Source organism: Oncorhynchus masou, chromosome 12, assembly GCF_036934945.1.
Source record: "Oncorhynchus masou masou isolate Uvic2021 chromosome 12, UVic_Omas_1.1, whole genome shotgun sequence".
Lineage (NCBI taxonomy): Eukaryota > Metazoa > Chordata > Actinopteri > Salmoniformes > Salmonidae > Oncorhynchus > Oncorhynchus masou.
In genome coordinates this window covers 34,418,474-34,439,323 of record NC_088223.1, presented here as the reverse complement: position 1 = coordinate 34,439,323, position 20,850 = coordinate 34,418,474, and the positions used below count along the sequence as shown (strand labels likewise).

The 20,850-nt window shown below is 46.0% G+C and overlaps 1 pseudogene; it reads right to left on the bottom strand.

The window, feature by feature from the left end:
* Positions 1–20,850, bottom strand: part of LOC135549903 (atrial natriuretic peptide receptor 1-like) — a 128,390-nt pseudogene that overhangs the window by 9,723 nt on the left and 97,817 nt on the right.

Below are 20,850 nucleotides of genomic sequence, written 5' to 3'. Positions count from 1 at the left end.
AATCACATTGTAGGATTTTTAATTAATTTATTTGCAAATTATGGTGGAAAATAAGTATTTGGTCACCTACAAACAAGCTAGATTTATGGCTCTCACAGACCTGTAACTTCTTCTTTAAGAGGCTCCTCTGTCCTCCACTCATTACCTGTATTAATGGCACCTGTTTGAACTTCTTTTCAAAATGATTTGTGTTCTACACAGAAGGTTATATAGTCCAGGTCTCTCTTGAAAAATAGTTTTTATCTCAATGAGACTAACCTAGATAAATAAAGGTCATATTTATTTGTACAATATTGTGCAATGAAACGCTTTGTCTTTCCCAAAAATAATCAAAATAAAAGAAGCCAACATCATTCTTTTTTATTTTATTTTCATTGTTCCAAGTGCCCATCCATATTTGTCTGTACTTTCATCTTTCACCCTAACCGTATTTACCTTGATATATATTCTTATATAATTGCAGTGCCTTCAGAAAGTATTCATACCCCTTGACTTATTCCACAGTTAGTTGTGTTACAGCCTGAATTCAAAATGGATTAAATAGATTTTTTCTCTCTCCCCATCTACAAAAAATACCCCATAATGTTTCTAGAAATGTTTGCATATTTATTGAAAAGGAAATACAGAAATAACTCATTTACATAAGTAAATGTCAATAATTTGTAGAAGCACCGTTGGCAGTGATTACAGCTGTGAGTATTTCTGGGTAAGTCTCTAAGAGCTTTCCACACCTGGACTGTGCAACATTTTCCCATTATTGTTTTCAATTCTTCAAGCTCTGTCAAATTGGTTGTTGATCATTACTAGACAACCATTTTCAGGTCTTTCTGTCAGGATTTGGCCAGGGTTGTTCCGGGTTTTGGTCAGTAGATGCCCCCATTGTGCTTTTTGTCCCTATGTTTTTCCCTTGATCCCCATTATTATTTGCACCTGTGTCTCGTTTCCCCTGATTGTATTTAAACCCTTTGTTTCCCTCAGTTCTGTGCTCTGTGTTTGTATATTAGCACCCTGCCCTAGTGTTCTGTGTGCTCTTGTCGATTCCAGGTGACGTTCTTGTGGTATTCTGTTTTTTGTTTTTGTTTATTTTTGGTGAGTTTCTTTTGAGGTCTTTTTGTGTTTTACCTACCACCTTTTGGATTTGCCATTTTTTGTATTTTAGGATTTTTTCTTTATTAAATACACCGTCTTAAGTACTGCTGTGTCTGCCTCATCTTCTGGGTTCTGCTGTCTATTCGTGGCTCAGTTAGTTAAGTGACTGTTTCTCACTCCGGAGACCCAGGTTCGAAACCGGGTCCTGACAGAAACACAGAGCCAAAAATGAACCCAGAGGCAGCCAGTTCCCAGGACCTTTTGCCACGCTGTCCCACCACCAGGAGACTGTCCAACGCCACGAAGCCGCCCTGGTTCAGCAAGAGGCCTTAATGGCTAGACATTCTCATCTTCTGTCGGAGATGCTGACTTCCATTAAGCAAATATCTGATCGACTTACCCCGGCAACAGTTCCCGTCCCAGTACCTCAAGTTCACGTACCCATGGCAGTTAACCCCCTGGCTGAACCTCGTCTTCCACCTCCCCAACGGTTCTCAGGTGATCCAAGTGCTTGTAAAGGGTTTCTCACTCAATGTTCTCTCTCCTTTGAGCTGCAACCCTCGTCGTTTCCCACCGACCGGTCTAAGATCGCATATATCATCACCCTGCTGTCGGAAAAAGCCCTGGCCTGGGCTACTGCTGTGTGGGATGCCCATAGTTCCTGCTGTGCCAGCTACTCTGCCTTTGCTGAGGAATTCAAACGAGTGTTTCAAGGCCCAAGCAGTGGTTCTGACTCAGCCAAACAGCTCCTGACTCTCCATCAAGGTTGGCGCAGCGTGACGGACTATGCCATCCAGTTCCGCACGGTGGCAGCAGCGAGTGGCTGGAACAACGAGGCGCTCACGGTGTGCTTTCTGAAAGGCCTTTCCGACACTATCCAAGATGAACTGGCCACTCGGGAACCACCGGACAATCTCGAGTCCCTGATCAAGTTGGCCTCACGCATTGACCAGCGTCTGAGAGAGAGAGAACTCAACCGTAGACCTCTAGCCCCTATCAGTCCCAGCTCCGAGTCCCCACCTTTATCATCGCTGGCTCCACCGGAACCCATGCAGATTGGACGCATCTCCCAGGCTGAGAGAGACCGCCGGATGAGGAGCGACGCTGTCTATATTGCGGCAAACCGGGCCATTTCCGTTCCACGTGTCCCGGGCTCCAGGGAAACGCTCTCTGTCCCGTACAGACCGGGGGAACTGTAACGGGAAACATAACCTCCTCCCATCCGTCCAACTCCCGTCTGCTTATTCCAGTCACCCTCTCCTGGGACAACCACAAGCTTCACCTTCAAGCCTTGGTAGACTCTGGAGCCGCAGGTAACTTCATGGATGGTGTCTGGGCGAAGGAGAATGGCGTTCCCTCTGAACCTCTAAGTGACCCCATGAGGGTTACTACATTGGATGGAAGCCCTTTGGGATCTGGACTTGTCACTCATGTCACTACCTCCTTGAGACTTTCAGTTTCACAACACCAGGAATTGATGAACTTTCATTTGATCTCCTGTTCCGAGTTCCCTCTCGTCCTTGGATACCCCTGGCTTCACAGCCATAACCCTCACATCGACTGGTCTGTGGGCACTATCAAGCAGTGGGGTCCTACGTGCCAAGCTACTTGTATTTTCCAGAATTCCCCGAGTTCTACTCCCGAGTCTTTAGAATCCATCGACCTGACCCGAGTTCCCGAGTGTTACCATGACCTCAAACTGGTGTTTAGCAAACAGAGGGCCACCATGCTACCACCCCATAGATCTTACGATTGCCCCATCGACCTGTTTCCGGGCACTTGCCCCCGCAGGGGTCGGATCTTTTCCCTATCTCCACCCGAACGAGCTGCTATGGATACCTACATCAAGGACGCTCTGGAAGCAGGCCTCATGCGTCCATCCACCTCCCCGGCGGGAGCAGGGTTTTTCTTTGTGGCCAAGAAAGACGGTGGGTTACGTCCTTGCATCGACTACCGGGGACTCAATGACATAACCGTCCGTAACCGTTACCTGCTACCCTTATGGCCACAGCCTTCGAGCTGCTCCAGGAAGCAGTTGTTTTCACTAAGCTTGACCTGCGGAACGCATACCATCTTGTGCGGATCAGACCTGGTGACGAGTGGAAGACCGCTTTCAACACGCCTACTGGTCACTATGAATACTTGGTGATGCCCTTCGGCCTGACCAACGCCCCAGCGGTGTTCCAAGCGCTCATAAACGATGTGCTTAGGGATATGCTTAACATATTTGTGTTCGTTTACTTGGATGACATCCTCATCTTTTCGAGCTCCCTTCAAGAACACACTAAGCATGTCAGACAAGTACTCAAACGCCTCCTGGACAGCCATCTGTACGTTAAGCCGGAAAAATGTGAATTCCATTCATCCCGAGTACAATTCCTGGGATTTGTAGTGGAACCCGGTCGAGTCCAAATGGACCCTAGGAAGGTAGGGGCGGTAGCGGATTGGCCCACCCCCAAATCCGTTAAGGATGTTCAGCGTTTCCTGGGCTTCACAAACTTTTACCGCAAGTTCATCAAGAACTTCAGTTTGGTGGCAGCTCCTCTCTCAGCTTTAACCAAAGGTGGCAATGCAAGGTTTTTTTGGGGAAGAGAAGCTGAGACGGCCTTCCAAGGACTCAAGCAGCGCATCCTCTCTGCTCCCATCCTGATACTACCGACTACGGATGAACCATTTGTGGTGGAGGTAGACGCATCAGAGGTTGGTGTTGGAGCTGTCCTGTCTCAGAGGGGTGAAGACAAGAAGCTTCATCCGTGCGCTTTCTTCTCACACCGGCTTACCCCGACTGAGAGGAACTACGATGTGGGGATCGTGAACTCCTAGCGGTTAAGATGGCATTGAAGGAATGGAGACACTGGCTCGAGGGGGCTTCTCACCCGTTTCAAGTGCTTACGGACCACAAAAATCTGGAGTATATCCAGCAGGCGAAGCGATTGAACTCTAGACAAGCTAGATGGTCTCTTTTCTTCAATCGATTCCAGTTTATCCTCACCTATCGGCCCGGGTCGAAGAATCTCAAACCGGATGCCCTGTCCCGAGTCTACGCTCCTGCCATTCGAGATGACACGGACATGCCTGTCCTTCCTGCTGCTAAGATTGTGGCTCCGATCTCGTGGCAAGTTGAGGATACCGTGAGACGTGCTCAAGCTAGCGAACCGGACCCTAAAGGAGGCCCTGCCAATCGGTTGTTTGTCCCCAAGGCAGTGAGGACTCAGGTCCTTCTGTGGGGGCACTCCTCTCGCCTCACCTGTCATCCGGGCGTAGGTCGCACCTTGGAGTTCATCCAGCGTAAGTTCTGGTGGCCTACCATAAGAGAAGACGTTGCCACTTTCGTCAATGCCTGCCCCGTGTGCTGCCAGGGCAAATCTTCTCACCTCCGCCCTCAAGGACTCCTTCACCCTTTACCTGTTCCCCACAGACCCTGGTCCCATATCTCATTGGACTTTATTACTGGACTTCCTCCATCCCATGGCAATACTACTATCCTAGTCATAATCGACAGGTTTTCAAAGGCGGCCAGGTTCGTCCCTCTGACTAAGTTACCTTCTGCGAAGGAAACGGCTGAGTTGGTTATTAATCATGTGTTCCGAGTCTTCGGCATTCCTCAAGATGTGGTTTCTGACAGAGGTCCCCAGTTCGCCTCAAGGTTTTGGAAGGCCTTCTGCCAACTCATGGGGGCTTCTGCCAGTCTATCTTCAGGGTACCATCCGGAGTCCAACGGCCAAACAGAGAGGATGAATCAAGAGCTGGAAACCACCCTCCGATGTATGACTCGTGACAACCCGTCCACATGGTCATCCTTTATTGTTTGGGCCGAATACGCGCACAACACCTTGCGCTCCTCCTCCACTGGTATGTCCCCGCACGAGTGTCAGTTTGGCTATGCTCCTCCATTGTTCCCGGACCAGGAGGCAGAAGTCAGAGTGCCTTCAGCCTTGAGGTTCGTCAGACGCTGTCGGCTTATGTGGAGGAAGACCCGTCTTAATCTGATGCGTTCCTCACAGAGGTATCAACAACAAGCCAACAGACGTCGCCGTCCCGGGCCTACCCTGCGCCCCGGCCAGAGAGTCTGGCTCTCCACAAGAGACTTACCTCTACGGGTGGAGTCTCGCAAGCTGTCCCAAAAATACATCGGTCCCTTCAAGGTTGCCAGGAGAGTTAACCCAGTTTCTTATCGCCTACACTTACCCAGATCCCTTAAGATTAATCCCACATTTCATGTGTCATTGTTAAAACCTGTTGTTTTTTCTCCCCTTGTCCCGGCAGACAGACCTCCCCCTCCGCCTCGTGTCATTGGAGGCCAGCCGGCTTATACCGTCCACCGGATACTGGATTCCCGCCGGGTGCAGCGGTCCTGGCAGTATCTGGTGGACTGGGAAGGCTACGGTCCTGAGGAGCGCTCCTGGGTTCCTGCCAAAGACATCCTGGACCCTGACCTCATTCGTCAGTTCAGGGTCCTCCACCCTGAGAGAGCTGGTAGGAACGTCAGGAGCCGTTCCTAGGGGGGGGATTCTGTCAGGATTTGGCCAGGGTTGTTCCGGGTTTTGGTCAGTAGATGCCCCCATTGTGCTTTTTGTCCCTATGTTTTTCCCTTGATCCCCATTATTATTTGCACCTGTGTCTCGTTTCCCCTGATTGTATTTAAACCCTTTGTTTCCCTCAGTTCTGTGCTCTGTGTTTGTATGTTAGCACCCTGCCCTAGTGTTCTGTGTGCTCTTGTCGATTCCGGGTGACGTTCTTGTGGTATTCTGTTTTTTGTTTTTGTTTATTTTTGGTGAGTTTCTTTTGAGGTCTTTTTGTGTTTTACCTACCACCTTTTGGATTTGCCATTTTTTGTATTTTAGGATTTTTTCTTTATTAAATACACCGTCTTAAGTACTGCTGTGACTGCCTCATCTTCTGGGTTCTGCTGTCTATTCGTGGCTCAGTTAGTTAAGTGACTGTTTCTCACTCCGGAGACCCAGGTTCGAAACCGGGTCCTGACACTTTCCATAGATTTTCAAGCAGATTTATGTCAAAACTGCAACTCGGCCACTCAGGAATATTCAGTCTTCTCTGTAAGCAACTCCAGTGTAGATGGCATTCTGTTTTAGGCTATTGTCCTGCTGAAAGGTGAATTAATCTCCCAGTATCTGGTAGAAAGCAGACTGAAGCAGGTTTTCTTCCAGGATTTTGCCTGTGCTTAGCTCCATTTTGTTTATTTTTTATCCTGAAAAACTCCTCAGTCATTAACAATTACAAGCATACCCATAACGATGCAGCCACCACTATGCTTGAAAATATGGAGAGTGGTACTCAGTAATGTGTTGTATATGATTTGCCCGAAACATAACACATTGTATTTAGGACAAAAATGTAATTGCTTTGTCACATTTTTTGCAGTTATACTTTAGTGCCCTGTTTCAATCAAGCTTCCTTATTTTCACCTCGTCAATTAGGTTAGTATTGTGGAGTAACTACACTGTTGTATGTTGTTGATCCATCTTCAGTGTTCTCATATCGCAGCCATTACACTCTGTAACCATTTTAAAGTCACCACTGGCCTCATGGTAAAATCCCTGAGCGGTTTCCTTCCTCTCCGGCAACTGAGTTAGGAAGGACGTTTGTATCTTTTAGTGACGGTGTATTGATACACCATCTAAAGTGTAATTGGTAACTTCACAATGCACAATTCACGTGTGCTTTTTTCCCCGTTACCCATCTACCAATAGGCACCCTTCTTTGCGAGGCATTGGAAAACCTCCCTGATCTTTGTGGTTGAATCTGTGCTTGAAATTCACTGCTTGACTGAGGGACCTTACAGATAATGGTGTGGGGTACAGAGATGGGGTAGTCATTCAAAAATCATGTTCAACACTAGTATTGCACACAGAGTGAGTCCATGCAACTTATTATGCAACTTAAATGTTTCCTCCTGAACTTATTTAGGCTTACTTATTGACTCAAGATATTTCATCTTTTCATTTTTAAATGATTGGTAAACATTTTGAAAAACATAATTCCACTTTGGTGTTATGGAGTACTGTGTGGAGGCCAGTGACAAAAAAAATCTCAATTGAATCAATTTTAAATTCAGGCTGCAATACAAGAAAATGTGGAAAAAGTCAAGGGGTGTAAATACTTTCGGGAGGCACTGTACATGCCTGTCTTTGCCTGAAGAACACGCACAGACACACAAATATTTTCAGGAGACTGAAAGGATTTGGCATGGGTCCCCAGATCCTCAAAAAGTTATACAGCTGCACCATCGAGAGCATCATGACCGGTTGCATCACCGCCTGGTATGGCAACTGCTCGGCATCTGACTGTAAGGCGCTACAGAGGGTAGTGCGTATGGCCCAATGCATCACTGGGGTCGAACTCCCTGACATTCAGGACCTGTATACTAGGCAGTGTCAGAGGAAGGCCCAAAAAGTTGTCAAAGACTTCAGTCACCCAAGTCATAGAATGTTCTCTCTGCTACACCACGGAAAGCAGTACCGGAGCACCAAGTCTAGGACGTAAAGGCTCCTTAATAGCATCTACCCCCAAGCCATAAGACTGCTGGACAATTAATCAAATGACCACCCTGACTTTACATTGACCCCCCCTCCTCTTTGTTCTTACACTGCTGCTACTCGCTGTTTATTATTTATGCATAGTCACTTTACAAATTACCTCAACTAACCTATACCTGTGTATAGCCTCTTTATTGTTATGTAATTTTTGTGTTACTTTTTGATGTCATTTTTAAAACTTAAAACTTTAGTTAAGTTAACTCTATTTCTTAAATTGCGTTGTTGGTTAAGAGCTGAGACTAGGGGGCAGTATTTTGATGTTTGGATGAAAAATGTACCCAAATGAAACTGCCTATTTCTCAGGCCCAGAAGCTAGAATATGCATATAATTGGCAGATTAGGATAGAAAAAACTCTAAAGTTTCCAAAACTGTCAAAATATTATCTGTGATTATAACAGAACTGATATTGCAGGAGAAAAACTGAGGAAAATCCAACCAGGAAATGCTGTTATTTTGAAACCTCTCTGTTCCATTGCAAGCCTGTCCTCCATTTAAAGGGATATCAACCAGATTTCTTTCCCTATAAAAGGGACATCTGGTCCTTTCCCTCACCACAAGGTTTGAACAGTTTTTAGACATAGTTTCAGGCTTTTATTCTGAAAAATGAGCGAGAATGACCACATCGCGTCAGTGGATAGTTGTGTCCCCCCGGAGTTTTGCATGCATGAGTAGCTTGGAGCAGACCTTTTCTCTCTCTCTCCTATTGAAAAGGCTACCACCCGGTTGACGTATTGTCGGTTATTTATTGTAAAAACAACCTGAGGATAAAAACGTTTGACATGTTTCTACGAACTTTACGGATACTATTTGGAATTTTCATCTGATAGCCGTGACCTGCATGAGCCTGTGGATTACTCAACAAAACACGCCAACCAAATGGAGGTTTTTGGATATAGAAATAATCTTTATCGAACAAAACAAACATTTATTGTGTAACTGGGAGTCTCGTGAGTGCAAACATCCGAAGATCATCAAAGGTAAGCAATTCATTTTATTGCTTTTCTGACTTTCGTGACCAATCTACTTTGCTGCTAGCTGTTTGTAATGTTTTGTCTGCTGAGAGAGCTGTCCTAACATAAATGCTTGGATAGCTTTCGCTGTAAAGCTTTATTGAAATTTGACACAACAGGTGGATTAACAACAAGCTAAGCTGTGTTTTGGTATATTGCACTTGTGATTTCATGAAATTGCAGATGTTGACGAAAATGATCCCGCTAAAGGGATCGGTGTGACAAGAGGTTCAGAGCTTGTAAGTAAGCATTTCACGGTAAGGTTGAAAATACCTGTTGTATTCGGCGCATGTGAAAAATAAAACTTTGATTTGACACACACACCTTTGGGGCTGAAGGTGTCCCCCTCAATGTGGAAGACCCCTCGGAGCAGGGCCAGCTCCTGCAGGATGATGCCGGCTGTAGATGTCTCCTTTCTGAGTGCCACATGGTGGGGGACACTCTGCCCTCAGCAGCTCTGGAGCTGCCCACAATTTCCCTGTAAAGGGGGATTGAGAGAAAGAAAGAGGGAGGTAGAGGGGGAAAGAGGGAGAGAGAAGAGGTGGATACAGTTTTCTTAATTGTTTTAATTGAACCTTTCTTTTAACAGGGAAGACGTATTGAGACCTTGGTCTCTTTTTCAAATCCGCCTTGTATAAATCCTGTTAAGGCTCGGGACAATACTGCCCCCTTTGGATGAATTGCGTGCCCATAGTAAACTGAAAAAAAATCTGTCCAAAATTGCTAATATATGCATATAATAATAATTATTGAATAGAAAACACTCTAAAGCTTCTAAAACCGTTTGAATTATGTCTGTATGTATAGCAGAACTCACAGGGCAGCCAATCTCTAGTTTTCTCATCAGGAAAGTTGGGCCAACTTTGACATCATCGCCCCCACCCTTCCCAACCAGCTATGGATCTGGGATCAGTTTCTATGTCTTCCGGGGATGTCTTCTATCAGTAGAGTGTTTAATTGTGCAAATCCCGCGAGCTTTGACCCTTTGGCAGGCAAAATACTGGGCGTCGCGAGAAAATACATGCACTTTCAGGCGCGCGTTGCACACAGAGCTCCCTTTGTTCCATCTTGCACGAGAAGAATACAGTTTGTCCGGTCGATTTGAGAAATGTTTTGTACGTTAATAACATCCTAAAGCTTGATTCTGCACTTAGTTTGACCAGTTTAGTTGACATATAATATGTAATTTTGAAGTTTTGATGTTCAACTGTTCGGGACCAGAAGTAATTTTGGATGCATTTCAGCTGGAACTTATCGCATTTGCTAACACGAAGACACACGACTTGAAACCAAACGCTGTTTTGGGTAAGTATGACTCCTTCCACTACATTCTGATCGAAGACCATCAAAGGTAAGGGAATATTTATGTTGTAATTTTGTGTTTCTGTTGACTCCAACATAGCGGAGAAATATTGCCTCAGTCGTCTCAATTGTCTCAGATTATTGAATAGTTAATGATTTCTGTAACGTTAAAAATAAATGTGACAAAGCGATTGCATTAAGAAGCAGTGTATCTTTCTAATTATATGTAGAACATGTATATTTAGTCAAAGTTTATGATGTGTATTGCTGTTATCTGGCGTTATCTGGTGGAGTTATCTATAATTTCTCCGGACATTTTTTTGCATTTTCTGAACAAATTGCATATTATTGAAAAAAACATAAATGTACTGTGTAACATGTCCTATTACTGTCATCTGATGAAGATTTTCAAAAGGTTAGTGAATTATTTTTCTTTTAATCCTGCGTTTGTGCTTGCATCTTTTGTTCGACAAAATGGCTACATATCGTCTGTCTTTGTGGTGGTTTGACATACATATGTGCTATGTATTCGTCGTAAAACATTTTAGAAATCTGACTCGCTGGGTAGATGAACAAGGTGTTTATCTTTCATTTGAGCTATTGGACTTGTTAATGTGTGGAGGTAAAATATTTCTAAGAATATTTTTTGCATTCTGTGTGCCACTTTTTGAGTTGAGGGGGTGGGGTGGGGGTGCCCTTGGGGAACGTGTAGCGTGAACACGATAACACAACTTAAAATATATATTTACACATTTAACGTGACATAAGAATAAAAGGCCATTTCAAGATGTATTATGAGTTTTCCTTTGCCAAAGATGTACTTAGAGAGAGAGAAAGAGACAGATTAACTGAGAGTTTTAATACCCACCTTTTCAATCAGCAACTAGTCAAGACTTTTTCAGCCAGGTGATTTGACTGTTTCACCACATCAATGACATGTATTTCAATTGAGCCACCAAGGGCTTTCTCTCAGGAAGGGACATTGTTACACAACATTTTGACAGAAATCTATTGTGTAAAACAAACAGCCAATTGTATCAGAAAATGGGCATGTTTGGTTTTTGAATAACAACAAAGGCAGGGAAATCACTTGGTTTGAGTTATTTAGAGTGTGTGTGTGTTTACTCATGGGTTCGAATCTGTGTGTCTTTGTCTACGTGTGAGTGTGTTTCTGCAGCTCAGGTAACTCACGGGCATAGTAGGCGTGTGTGTCCTCCATATTGGACTTTTCGCGGAAGCTGGCCAGACCGTAGTCAGTAATCTTCAGAACAAAGCGACTGTCCACCACACAGTTAGAGGACTTTAGGTTACCATGGGAGACGATGACGCTGTTGTGAAGGAAGGCCATCCCCTAGAATCAAAGATAGTGTGATTCACAAGGTATGCAACCAGTGGATGACCCTGTGTAAAATGTTTCGGGAACTGTCACACATGCTTTAGGCCAACAAAATTGAATTTGCTGAACAATCTACAGTATGTATGCATTGCAAGTCAATAACCAACAATTCTGTACCCTCCCATTAACTTCCATTGAAGATGTGCATAGCTTCCTTTGCAAAGTACGGAGGTAGCCTTCTCACGGCAGCTCTCTGCTAGAATGCACATTGAGGGGCATTAAATCGAGGCTAACTCAAGTAAAAGCCGTGAACTCGTCGTTCATCATTCTAACCAGGACACCAGGGGTGTCAGACACCATCAGTCTACCCTTCGTTATAAGCGTCGCACATGCCTGGCTGCATGCATCTATGAAGCCTAGACAATCCCAACTTCTGCTGCAGGCAATACACATGACGGGTTGGTTGGATCTGGTGTAATCCCAAACATCTTGTTGAAAATATATGATACAAATCTGTCATGTCTTGTTATGTCTGTTCCTGTCCTTTCTCTTCACTCTGTCTCTCTCTGCTGGTCTTTTTAGGTTACCTTCTCTGTCTCTCATTCTTCAGCTGTTCTACATCTCCCCTAACTAGCTCATTCACTCTTTCCCACCTGTTCTCTCTTCCCCCTCTGATTAGGTCTCTATTTCTCTCTCTGTTCCTGCTACTTTCAGTGTCTGATTCTTGTTTGTGTTTTTGATGCCAGAAGCAAGCTGTCGTCCCGTTTGCTTCCACCTTGTCCTATCCTGTCGGAGTCTGCCTGGCAGGTGCATCCTGCATTATACTAACGTTCTTTTTGTTCCATTGACTACGTTGGAAGAGGATTTATGCCATTCCTGTTTTTTCATTAAAGAACTCTGTTTTCTGTTAAAACCGCTTTTGGGTCTTCACTCAAGTACATAACAGAAGAATCAGACCAAGAATGGACCCAGCGGCTCCGGACCCTTTTCACTCCGCCGTCGAGATCCAGGGAGCGATGCTAGGCAGACACGAGGAGGAATTGTCTGCTGCTCGACATGCCGTTGAGACCCTGGCCGTCCAAGTCTCCGACCTCACAAGACAGGTTCACCAACTCCACCTCGATCCACCGCCCACTTCCAGGGTTTCCGAGTCTCCGGAGCCCAGGATCAACAACCCGCCGTGTTACTCTGGGGAGCCCACTGAGTGCCGCTCATTCCTCACTCAGTGTGATGTGGTGTTCTCTCTCCAGCCCAACACTTACCCAGGAGCGCAGCCCGCATCGCCTACGTCATTTCTCTCCTTACCGGACGGGCGCGTGAGTGGGGCACGGCAATCTGGGAGGCGAGGGCTGAGTGTATTAACCAGTATCAGGACTTTAAGGAGGAGATGATACGGGTTTTTGACCGTTCTGTTTTTGGGGAGGAGGCTTCCAGGGCCCTGTCTTCCCTATGTCAGGGGAATCGATCCATAACGGATTATTCTATTGAGTTTCGCACTCTCGCTGCCTCTAGTGACTGGAACGAGCCGGCTTTGCTCGCTGCGTTTTCTGGAGGGTCTCCTCGTCGAGGTTAAGGATGAGATCCTCTCCCGGGAGGTTCCTTCCAGTCTGGACTCCTTAATAGCTCTCGCTATTCGCATAGAGCGACGGTTTGATCTTCGTCGCCGAGCTCGTGGAAAGGAGCTCGCGTTCTCCGTTGCTCCCCTCTCCACATCACTGCCACCTGCCGCATCACTGCCACCCTCCTCCGCCGGCTCGGATGCTGAGCCTATGCAGCTGGGGGGTATCCGCATCTCGGCCAAGGAGAAGGAACGGAGAATCACCAATCGCCTCTGTCTCTACTGCGGCTCCGCTGGTCATTTTGTCACCTCATGTCCAGTAAAAGCCAGAGCTCATCAGTAAGAGGAGGGCTACTGGTGAGCGCAACTACTCAGGCCTCTCCTTCTGGATCACGCACTACCTTTCCGGTCCATCTCCGCTGGCCCGGTTCATCTGCTTCCTGCAGTGCCTTGATAGACTCTGGGGCGGAGGGCTGTTTTATGGACGAGACCTGGGCTCGGGAACATGACATTCCTCTCAGACAGTTAGGGGAGCCCACGGCCTTGTTCGCTTTAGATGGTAGTTCTCTCCCCAAGATTCAGCGTGAGACGCTGCCTTTAACCCTCACTGTCTCTGGTAATCATAGCGAAACCATTTCTTTTTAATTTTTCGTTCACCTTTTACACCTGTTGTTTTGGGTCATCCCTGGCTAGTGCGCCATAACCCTTCTATTAATTGGTCTAGTAATACTATCCTATCCTGGAATGTTTCTTGTCATGTGACCTGTTTAATGTCTGCTATCCCTCCTGTTTCCTCTGTCTCTTCTTCACAGGAGGAGCCTGGCGATTTGACAGGGGTGCCGGAGGAGTATCACGATCTGCGCACGGTGTTCAGTCGTTCCATGGCCACTTCTCTCCCTCCACACCGGTCGTATGACTGTAGTATTGATCTCCTTCCGGGAACTACTCCCCCGGGGTAGATTATACTCTCTGTCGGCTCCCGAACGTAAGGCTCTCGAGGATTATTTGTCGGTTTCGCTCGACGCGGTACCATAGTCTCCTCCTCCTCTCCCGCCGGAGCGGGGTTTTTTTTTTGTTCAGAAGAAGGACGGGTCCCTGCGCCCATGCGTGGATTATCGAGGGCTGAATGACATAACAGTTAAGAATCGTTATCCGCTTCCTCTTATGTCTTCAGCCTTCGAGATCCTGCAGGAGCCAGGTTTTTCACCAAATTGACCTTCGTAACGCCTACCATCTCGTGCGCATCAGGGAGGGGGACGAGTGGAAGACGGCGTTTAACACTCCGTTAGGGCACTTTGAATACCGGGTTCTTCCTTTCGGCCTCGTTAACGCTCCAGCTGTCTTTCAGGCACTAGTTAACGACGTCCTGAGAGACATGCTGAACATTTTTGTTTTCGTTTACATGGACGATATCCTGATTTTTTCACCGTCTCTCTCGATTCATGTTCAGCACGTGCGACGCGTCCTCCAGCGCCTTTTGGAGAACTGTCTTTATGTGAAGGCTGAGAAGTGCACTTTTCATGCCGCCTCTGTCCCTTTTCTCGGTTCCGTTATTTCCGCTGAGGGCATTAAGATGGATCCCGCTAAGGTCCAGGCTGTCATTGATTGGCCCGTTCCTAAGTCACGCGTCGAGCTGCAGCGCTTCTGGGCTTCGCTAATTTCTATCGTCGTTTCATCCGTAATTTCGGTCAGGTGGCAGCTCCCCTCACAGCCCTTACTTCTGTTAAGACGTGCTTTAAGTGGTCCGTTTCCGCCCAGGGAGCTTTTGATCTTCTTAAGAATCGTTTTACATCCGCACCTATTCTTGTTACACCAGACATCTCTAGTCAGTTTGTTGTTGAGGTTGACGCGTCAGAGGTGGGCGTGGGAGCCATTCTTTCTCAGCGCTCTCTCTCTGACGGCAAGGTCCATCCTTGCGCATTTTTCTCTCATCGCTTATCGCCGTCAGAACGTAACTATGATGTTGGTAATCGCGAACTGCTCGCCATCCGCTTAGCCCTAGGCGAATGGCGACAGTGGTTGGAGGGGGCGACTGTTCCTTTGTCGCTTGGACTGACCATAGGAACCTTGAGTACATCCGTTCAGCCAAACGACTTAATGCGCGTCAGGCTCGTTGGGCTCTGTTTTTCGCTCGTTTCGAGTTTGTTATTTCTTATCGTCCGGGCTCAAAAAACACCAAGCCTGATGCTTTATCTCGTCTCTTCAGTTCTTCTGAGGTCTCCACCGACCCCGAGGGGATTCTCCCTGACGGGCGTGTTGTCGGGTTGACTGTCTGGGGAATTGAGAGGCAGGTAAAGCAAGCACTCGCTCACACTCCGTCGCCGCGAGCTTGTCCTAGGAACCTTCTGTTCGTTCCCGTTCCTACTCGTCCGGCCGTTCTTCAGTGGGCCCACTCTGCCAAGTTAGCCGGCCACCCCGGCGTTCGGGTACGCTCGCTTCCATTCGCCAGCGTTTCTGGTGGCCCACTCGGGAACGTGACGCGCGTCGATTTGTCGCCGCTTGTTCGGTCTGCGCGCAGACTAAATCTGGGAACTCTCCTCCTGCCGGCCGTCTCAGACCGCTTCCATTCCCTCTCGACCGTGGTCTCACATCGCTTTAGATTTTATCACCGGACTGCCTTCATCAGCGGGGAAGACAGTTATTCTTACGGTTGTCGATAGATTCTCTAAGGCGGCTCATTTCATTCCTCTCGCTAAGCTCCCTTCTGCTAAGGAGACGGCTCAGATCATTATCGAGAATGTTTTCCGAATTCATGGCCTTCCGTCTGACGTCGTTTCCGACAGAGGCCCGCAGTTCACGTCTCAATTTTGAGGGAGTTTTGCCGTTTGATTGGGGCTTCCGTCAGTCTCTCGTCCGGCTTTCATCCCCAGTCTAACGGTCAAGCCGAACGGGCCAATCAGACTGTTGGTCGCATTTTTACGCAGTCTTTCTTTCGTAACCCTGCGTCTTGGTCAGAACAGCTCCCCTGGGCAGAGTACGCCCACAACTCGCTTCCTCGTCTGCTACCGGTCTATCTCCTTTCAGAGTAGCCTCGGGTACCAGCCTCCGCTGTTCTCATCTCAGCTTGCCGAGTCCTGCGTCCCCTCCGCTCAGGCTTTTGTCCAGCGTTGCGAGCGCACCTGGAAGGGGGTCAGGTCGGCACTTTGCCGTAATAGGGCGCAGACTGTGAGGGCCGCTAATAAGCGTAGGACCAAGAGTCCTAGATATTGTTGCGGTCAGAGAGTATGGCTCTCCACTCAGAACCTTCCCCTTAAGACAGCTTCTAAGTTGGCCCCGCGGTTCATTGGTCCGTTCCGTATTTCTCAGGTCATTAATCCTGTCGCAGTGCGACTTCTTCTCCCGCGCTATCTTCGTCGCGTTCACCCGGTCTTCCATGTCTCCTGTGTTAAGCCCGTTCTTCGCGCCCGCTCGTCCCCCCCCCCCCATCCTTGTCGAGGGCGCACCCATCTACAGGGTTCGTAAGATTTTGGACATGCGCCCTCGGGGCCGTGGTCATCAGTACCTAGTGGATTGGGAGGGGTACGGTCCTGAGGAGAGGAGTTGGGTTCCCTCTCGGGACGTGCTGGACCGTTCGCTGATCGATGATTTCCTCCGTTGCCGCCAGGTTTCCTCCTCGAGTGCGCCAGGAGGCGCTCGGTGAGTGGGGGGGTACTGTCATGTCTTGTTATGTCTGTTCCTGTCCTTTCTCTTCACTCTGTCTCTCTCTGCTGGTCTTTTTAGGTTACCTTCTCTGTCTCTCATTCTTCAGCTGTTCTACATCTCCCCTAACTAGCTCATTCACTCTTTCCCACCTGTTCTCTCTTCCCCTCTGATTAGGTCTCTATTTCTCTCTGTTCCTGCTACTTTCAGTGTCTGATTCTTGTTTGTGTTTTTGATGCCAGAAGCAAGCTGTCGTCCCGTTTGCTTCCACCTTGTCCTATCCTGTCGGAGTCTGCCTGGCAGGTGCATCCTGCATTATACTAACGTTCTTTTTGTTCCATTGACTACGTTGGAAGAGGATTTATGCCATTCCTGTTTTTTCATTAAAGAACTCTGTTTTCTGTTAAAACCGCTTTTGGGTCTTCACTCAAGTACATAACACAAATCAGCATAAGAGCATGAAATAAAGTGAGAGGTACCATGCTTGGCATAACTTTTTGTATTGACAAAAAAAAAACCTGAAGTATGATAGAAGAAATATTATTTGAATATTTTCTACCTCTCCCCTAGCACAACGTTAGCCCCCATACTGTGAATATAACTTTAAGTATCAGTACAATCAGTACATATATGCCCGTGACACCGTTGGTTGAGAATCCTGGACCAATCGCAACTTAATCACAAACCTCCTCCTCTCTTTCCTCCTACAGTGTCTTATGTCTTTGTTTAAAACCTCTGAATGGAGGATGAAGGATGGAGAAACACCTTAACAATGTCGTTGATGAGAGAGTATCTGAACATCCAGTCCAAGGTGATGGTCTCGCTCTCCATAAGATCCTGCACAGCACAACACATGAACATAAACATGACAATTTACACACACACACACACACACACACACACACACACACACACACACACACACACACACACACACACACACACACACACACACACACACACACACAAATATTCAGAACATATTTCAAATCAGCCAGACATGAAAGTCACCCAGAGGTTAATAATCCCAGTCCACAATGCTAACATCAGAATATGCATGACATGTCATACTCCTTTCACACAGGCTGTCGGTATTCAACACATGTAGCCTAGAGGATGAACCAACCATGTCATGACCCAAGGGTTGTAATTGTAGGCTAGATGGTTCATGAATTCATTGTAAGAATGTGTGATGAGGGAGATAAGAGACCAATAGGGGTTTTGGTTCACAACGCTAAGGTTATATAAAGTTAAAGAATAGAATGGAATAATATAGAATAGAACAATTAGATCCTATAGGCTGTGTGAAGTACCTGCAAGCTGCCCCGGGGGCAGTACTCTGTGATGATACAGATGTTGGGAGGATCAATACAGGCTCCAATAAAGCGAGTCAGGTGCTCGTTTTGAACATCACGGATCTGGAGGAAAGAAGATTAACATCACTACCAACATACTAGCAACTGCATACATAATCACCAACATACAAAAGCATTTACACCTGAGACAAGTATACACCTTACAACATAATGAGTAGACAGAATACTAGAAAGGACATTGTTGCTCTGGCAACATGTTTACAAGCCTACTGAATAAAACCCTCACATGTTTAAGCTCAAAGAGCACCATCCTGGTGAGCTCGATGCGTTTCTTGTTAGTGACGTACTTAATGGCCGCAATGTTTCCCTGGAAAGGAGGACACATTAATTAACACAATATTTCACCATGATTTTACTATCTGTGTCCGTCGGTAATATGGGGTGATGTAAAATGATTGTAATTCACTTGTAATTCCGACTCCAAGGATGTAAACTATGCAAATGCCCAGGTGAAGCCTATCAGAACACTTCTCACTGGCAAATATTGGGTCCCAATATGAAGGCTTTATAAAGCATTCATAAAGGCTTCATAAGCACTACATAAATGCATCACAAATAATCTGTAAGCGTATGTCATACACTTTAAATGGTTAATAAAAGGTGACATAATTATTCCTACTGTAGAGCAAATTGCCAAATGTGACATAACACACTATGTATGTTTATACATCGTTTATAGCAGGGGTTCTCAAAGTGTGTTCCAGGTACTGCAGGGGGGTCCGCGGACAGATAGTTTGTGTGTGAATATTACTAACGACAACAGATTGAACTCATTTTGCCAAAGGGATCTGTGGAATACGTTTAGAGGGCGTACTGCAATACAATGTAATATTATTCATCTACAATGTATGTTATTAACCCAAGGCAACATGGGCCTGGGAGGGTCACAGGGTTATTAGTATCCACGGTTCTCAACCAATTATCAAGGTTTTAACTGAATACTTCTTGTATTACCCAAAAATGTTTTTAAAACATTAATGCACTGTAATTTAAGCTTCAAAACTATAAAGTTTTCTCTCTGCTTCATGGCAAAATACATGGAATTGCAGGATATTACCTATAAATATTCTTTAAAGCTGAATCAACAACAAAATCTCTCTGCCCCATGACAAAATGTGTCAAACTGCAGAAAATTAGCTTGAAAACGGCAACCTTTTCTCTCAGATTCTTAGAGGGGGGATTTAAATGTCATCCCCAAGGCCCGAGCACTTGGTTCGTCCGGCACTGCCAGAGTCATAATCATACTCCTTTTATGATATTTGTATCTCACTCCAGTTGTGTTCTGATTATGAGGGGTCCCTGATGAATTTGCTATCATAAAAGGCATCCCCAGCCCCCCCAAAAGTTTGAGAACCCCTGATTTATAGAGTATGTCATAAGCCTATAGATGATTTGTGAAGCATTTATGTAGTGCTTATGAAGCCTTTATGTATCCAAATACTGTAGGTATCACTACACAAATCCTTAATAAAGCAAACATCATAAGCATTGTCAGTCTATTACAACAATCCCTGTGTAAAAGGACAGACCTTGTAGTAGCCAGTCTTGGCGTAGATCTGGAAGTTTCCGTCCATGGTCAGGAGGGAACCATAGTTGGAGCCTCTCTGTGGACCATATAGAGACATAGAGAGGGAATGAGAACAGTGTCCTTTTCAACCGTGTGTTTCCCTGTGTAATTGTGTCGGTGCACTGTATTTCAAGCCTCTATATGCTGTACGTGTGTGTTTCTCCGTGCAGTACCAGAGACAGGGTGAGTCTGCTGCAGGCCCTGCGCATCACTTTCTCCAGGTCGCTCATCTGCACGTCCTCCCACTGCACCCGCCAGAGCTGAGCAGCCAACTCATTCTCCAACTTCAGTTTCCTGATGGAGAGGGTTGTAGGGGGGGGGGTGAGAGAGGGACAAACAGGGAGAGAAGGTGGAAGGTGAGAGAAAGGGAGACAAAGAGTGATGGAAAGAGGAGGCTTGAGAGAGGTTCAGAGAGAGTAGAGAGAGAGAGAGAGAGAGAAATAGGTAGGAGGATAGAGTAGAGAAAGGAGGTGAGGATGGTGGAAGACAAAATTGTGTGAGGGCGACGGAGAAAGATAAATCAAAAAAGAGAAAGAAAATGAGAATCCAGAATAAAGGAAAGAGAGATTAAGGAGAGGGATGGATGTGTTTCAGCGTGAGTGTACACTGTGTAGGACTGAACCTCTACCCACACACAGGCCATCAACACTCCAAAATCAGAACCTCTATCACCCACCACCAAACTGTATTCACACACACATTTCTCAGAAACAAATGCAACCTAACTATAGCATTGGGGATGGGATTAATTAATTGAGTTTGGATAGAAATTAATATCTGAGCTCTATTATAGTGCTCTATAATAGTGGGTGACCTGATTGGAGTGTCGCCCCTCAATTTGTGAATACAACTTAATCGAGTCATCATTCACCAACAGTGCTGTCTGTGTGAAGTTGTTCAGACATGTACCTTGATATCACAGGCGGCTGGTTGCACCTTAATTGAGGAGGACGGGCTCATAGTAATGGCTGGAACGGAATCAATGGAATGGTATCAAACACATCACACACATGGTTTCCATGTGTTCAATACTATCCCTTTCACTCCATTCCAGCCATTATTATGAGCCGTCCTCACCTCAGTAGCCTCTGCTTGATCTAACATTCTTTACTGTAATGGAACATTAGGTAAGAAGAGGTCAAACAGTCACTATTCATGTGTAGTAATAACACATTTATGTTGTTGTTTAAAAATAATCTATGAACATACAAACACATCATACAGTAGCTTCCATTTACTTTAAGCAATACATTTACAGATAGACTTAGTAATCCATAGATTAAGTCATTCATATAATAAGCATTTATTTGACAAGAATATGAAAATAAACATTCATAAATGTATTTGCCTACGGCTATGTGCTATTCAAGTGTACTACACGTTGCTCTATTTTATAACGTGAAAAAAAAGTGGGA